The following is a 5,278-nucleotide window of genomic DNA, read 5'->3' as shown; positions in this document are numbered from 1 at the left end:
TAGTTGGTAAAGCTGCTGAATCAGTAGGGGTAAAACAACTTTGAAAAACTAGGATGAATCTTTCAGCAGCCCACTTTTTCACTGCTGATGGAGCAGGAACACTTCTGAAATTTCTATTCGTGTCTGTAAATATGTTAATAACCCAGCTATCTATGTCAGGAATGCTGTAGCATGAAGTGTAATGCCACTCACTGTTCAAATGATTTCTTAGTGATTAACTAGTCCCAGCATCATAATCCTGGGGAAAATGAAATTTTACTTATCTGATGAGAGAGATTAGGGGATAATTCTGTTACTACATTGTCAATAGAAAATAATTGCCTGTTCTCTAAAGAATATACTAGCAGCTTTTCATCTAGGAAGAGAAAAACCCTGCTTATGCTAGCTTGGCTTTTCAGAACATAACAATAATAAAAGTTTGTCTTTTTCCACAGTAGCCATCAGGGACAAAGATATTAAAATACCTAAAATTGTTTTTGGGCAATTTTGAATATGCAACTGGGTAAGAATTAGAAACTTCTTTCCGTAGCTATGATGTTCTGAGAAGGAAATATATTTTCAAGCCATTAAAACTCTCAGAGGTGTCAGATGGCTTCTAAAGCAGGCTGATGTCAAAGTTCTGAGACTTTGATTCACGTGCCCTTTTTTAATGAACCTCCAGAGACATTTGGAAAAATCACAGAATATACTTTTTCTTCTTCATAATCAAGGTCCTGAGATCCTTCTGTACTTCTGGGTGGTGAAGTTTTCTCTATTCATGCTAATGCTTTATCTCTCTTCAGTCTTCCTGGTGCCCTCCAGGCCTTTATGGAGGAGCTGCTGGTGGACTTCGCTTGACACACTTGATTTCATTCTATGACAAGGTGACTCACTTAGTGGGTGAAGGTAAGGCTATTGATGTGGTCTACCTGGACTTTGGTAAAGCCTTTGATACTGTCCCCCCAGTACATCCTCAGGGAAAGCTGGCTGCCCATGGTTTGTATGGGCATATGCTCCACAGGTGAAACACTGGCTGGGTGGCCAGCCCCAAAGAGTTGTGGTCAATGGAGCTAAATCCAGTTGGTGACCAGTCACGAGTGGGGCTGCTTCTATTTAACATCTTTATTAATGATCTTGGTAAAGGGAATGAGTGCATCCTCAGTAAGTTTGCAGATGACACCAAGCTGGGAGGGAGTGTTGATCCACCTGAGGGGAGGACAATACAGAGGGACCTGGATAGACTGCATCAATGGGCCAAGGCAAACTGCATGAGTTTCAGTACAGCCAAGTGTCAGGTCCTGCATTTTGGTCACAACAACCCCAGGCAACCCTACAGGTTTGGGGAGGAGTGGTTGGAAAGCTGCCTGATGGAAAGGAACCTTGGTGTACTGATGGACAGTCAGCTGAATATGAGCCAGCAGTGTGCCCAGGTGGCCAGGAAGGCCAATGGCATCCTGGCTTGTATCAGGAGTGGTGTGGTGAGCAGGACTAGGAAGTAATCCTGCCCCTGTACTTGGCACTGGTGAGGCCTCACCTCAAGTACTGTGTTCAGCTGCACGGGGATGTTATACATTCTCCTCTGGAGATATTCAAGACCTGCCTGGATGTCTACCTGTGCAGCCTCCTGAAGGGGGTCTGCTTTGCAGGGTGTTTGGACTTGATCTCTGGAGGTCCCTTCCAGCCCCTACAATACTGTGATTCTGTGAATGAGGTGCTGGAACAGGTCCAAAGAAGGGCAGCAAGGCCTGTGAAGGGCTGGGAGAATATGCCCCATGAGGAGCAACTGAAGGAACTGGGGCTGTTCAGTCATTGGAAGAGGAGGCTGAGAGAGACCTTATTGCTCTCTTCCAATATCTGAAAGATGATTGCAGTGAGGGCAGAATTGGTCTCTTCTCACTGATGACAGATGACAGGACAAGGGGAGTTTTAGGTTGGTTGTCAGGAAACACTTCTTTACAGAAAGGGTTGTTAAGCACTGGAATAGCACTGGTTGAGTCATCATCCCTGAATGTGCTTAAAAACCATTAGGGTGTGGTGCTCAGGGGCATGATTTAGTGGTGGGTTGTTAGAGTTAGGGTAGTATGGTTAGTTTGCAGTTAGACTTGGTTATCCTTAGCGTCTTCTTCAACCTGAGCAATTTTACCAAGCCTGACTGTGGGCAGCGATGACTGAGGGAAAGGACCCTCTCTGAACCCATCACGGCTGGTATCTGGGGCCAAACACTTGTCTCTTGGAAAGTCACACTCAGGAGTCTGCCCCTCAGGTCTAGATCTTGTGAGTGAAACCTGGGTCAAAGGCTGACTGATGGGAAAAGGAGTGAGCCAGACAGAAGGCAAGAAATGTTCTTTAGGGGAAGGGAAGGGCGATGCTCTCGAGAAGCATAGTCCTGGGGCTACTCTGATAAGCAAAGCAGGAGTACTTATTAGTGTAGGCAACCAGCTGCTTCATGGTTTGGTCACAGACAATATAACAAAGTACACAAATCTCCTCTGCAAGACTGAATTCTTCCTCAAGAACCTTGGCCCAGGAAATTCCTGCAGAGGAAGACAGCCTTCTGGCAGTGGGCAGCTGGCACAGTAGGCTAGGGCTGCAGCTGCAGTAATCAATGCATTCTGAACAGTTATGGCTCTCAGTCTTGTCACTACCTTGTAGCTCTCTCTACCAGAGGAGAATAAAACATGAGATCTTATCAGCATGGTGGCATGCTATATCTTGCAGGACAGTTGCTGTAAGGTTGACTGTTGTTAAAATCCAAGTACAGAAGGGATGTAGCTGTCTCCTTGCTTCATATTTGATCAACAGCAGCTTTTAACTGAGTAACTGTTTTTCCCTAGATTTTTTTTGTCTTGGAGGCTAGAATTTTTAACTCCAAAGCATTACAGAAATGAACAGTGATTTACTGGCATTAAATAAATTAACATAGTCTTGCACACCTGTTTCAGATCTTCATCCAGAGATGAAAAAGATTAAGCTGAAATCCATATCCCATAGTTACAGAATTAAGGCAGAGCTATCTGTTACTGTTGCTTGGACCTGGACCATACACAGAAACATAATTTAGCTTGGAAAGGTATCACATTAAAAGGATGAGCCACTTTTAATATCCAAGCTAGTGCCTATCACCAACACTAGCACTTTGAAAAGAAGCCTGCTTGCTTGGAACCAGTATAGAATCTGCTAATGCAGGACTCATTGCACAGTGCAGATAAAGCTTCAGAGGTAAATCTTACAGAACACCCACTACTCACAGGCAACATCCCTTTTTAGTTGCTCCTCTGATCAGATAAGAAAGCCTTTGCTAAAATGCTGAAGATGTTTTGACAGCCTGTGCCTCTATCTTGTGCCTTTGCCTACCAGTTTAAGCAGTCTTTGAAAAGTTTTTCGTACTTGTCTTCAAAACAGAAGATTAAGTATAAAGTTTAAACTATGAATCTTATTCAGCAAGTTATTTATGTGCAGAGTTTATATGCGAAAGCAGTAATGGTCATGAATGACTGACATTCAAATTTATCCTCTAAATAACAGAAGCTTCATTAGTGTACTAATGAAGGTGCTTAAGTTGTAAGTACATAATTATTCATAGCATGTGTTTGAGATACCTGACTACAGAAGTTGAAAATAAAATAATATTGGGCTGTTTAGGAAGAGCCTTCTATCCAGTCAAGGGCTGTCAGATTACACTGCAAGTACAGGCTGTAGACGTTATGATTTTCCAAGATTATCTGAGTTGCTCAGACCGTATAATTGATCTCCAGCCCCTGAAGTGTGAGTTGTGAGGCTCAGTGGGACTGCAGCTGTTCTAAAGGGATCAAAACGGGAGTGTTTGATACTTGGGCTTCTGTTTTCAATTATAGCTTGAAAATATGGGAGTCACTAATTGAAAAAGAAAAAAGAAAGCTGAGGCATTGCATGTGAATTGCTGTCACAGCCTGAAACAATGGTTGAGCACCAGGTGAGAAGGCATGGGTAACCCAGGAAGCTCAGGTGCAAGCAATGCATTTGAGTGACCAGAAAAGATGAAGCCTGGGTCCATCCTTCCTCACCCTCATTTAAGTGTTAGCAACTACTAGAGAGAATAGCATCTTTATTTGGAGATTATGCCCTTATTGAGTCTCCACCAGACTCTGGATAGGGTGAGCCACTTTTTTCAGTTTCTAACCTGTGTCTTGTCAAACACCTTCGCAAGCATGCTCTATCCTAGTAGAAGGCTCTACCATCACCTTCCATTGCTGCACAGGCATGATGCAAAAGAGAAAATCAGTGGTCACAGTGGTGATGGGTTGATGTTTGGATGAGGTGATCTTACAGGTCCTTAATGATTCTGTGATTCTATGACTCTAAGACTGGCAAAAACCTGATACAAACAGTCTGTGAAAGAGTTCATCGGTGCTAAAATGCCTGTGTCTGACAGATATGTGCTATGCAGATAGGAAATGATGAGACACTGCATACCTAATACACCCACTGAAAACAATTCTGTTTGTTACGGGTCTCACTGAGAAGACTTGTCTTTTCTTTTAAAAATTCCTGCTCTAGTTTGTTTAGTTTTGTTTTAAAAATACAAATGCAGGGCAACTGGAAATCCAGCTTGGCTATGAGAAACTGTAAATCATTAATGTTCAGTGTTCCATGCAGATGTGATCAGTTTCTAACTCTTCTTTTCAGTCTTCATGGTAATGGAACATGTTAATAGTGTGTACACTTTCCTGTGGCTGAGATGACTTCTATTAGTTTATGTATAAAATGCTTCATAGACATCCTGGAAAAATAGGATCAAGAAAATGTCTACAAAGCTCCTTCCTTTGTGATTCCCTTGTGAACTCTTTTGAAGAAAGCATTTTTAAACTGAAAGGGTTGGAGAGTTCCTTATATGATGTTATCCCTTGGAATCTAGTGAAGCAGCATCTGCAGTTTTCTGAGAAAGTTTTTCAGGTGAAGTGAACCATAAGATTGCTCTGGAGTAAACATTCATCTTTACCTAGAAATGGCCTCATTACTCAGCAGGTCACACATTCATTACTGGTTCTTGTCTTAAGAGCTTGCAGAGTCACCTGGCGTCTCATCTAAGTGTTTTAGCACTGCAAAATTGGGTATTAATGATTGGCCCTAATAGGGCCACATTGTAAGATTTGATCTGAATGCCATGGAGCAACTGGGCCATCCACAGTTGACCTGCCTGAAAATGTCAGCCCAGCATGTGACTATTGAGAGAGTTAAGTGCTGTGGTTTTGATTAGTCATTTTATGAGTCTGTCCCTAAATCCATCCATTCAGACATTTTATTGGCCTCAGGCCAGCAC

The sequence above is a fragment of the Centrocercus urophasianus genome, unplaced genomic scaffold (assembly GCF_019232065.1).
Source record: "Centrocercus urophasianus isolate 14NV4802_14NV808 unplaced genomic scaffold, USGS_Curo_1.0 seq_25, whole genome shotgun sequence".
Taxonomy (NCBI): Eukaryota; Metazoa; Chordata; class Aves; order Galliformes; family Phasianidae; genus Centrocercus; species Centrocercus urophasianus.
This window is presented reverse-complemented; position numbering follows the sequence as displayed.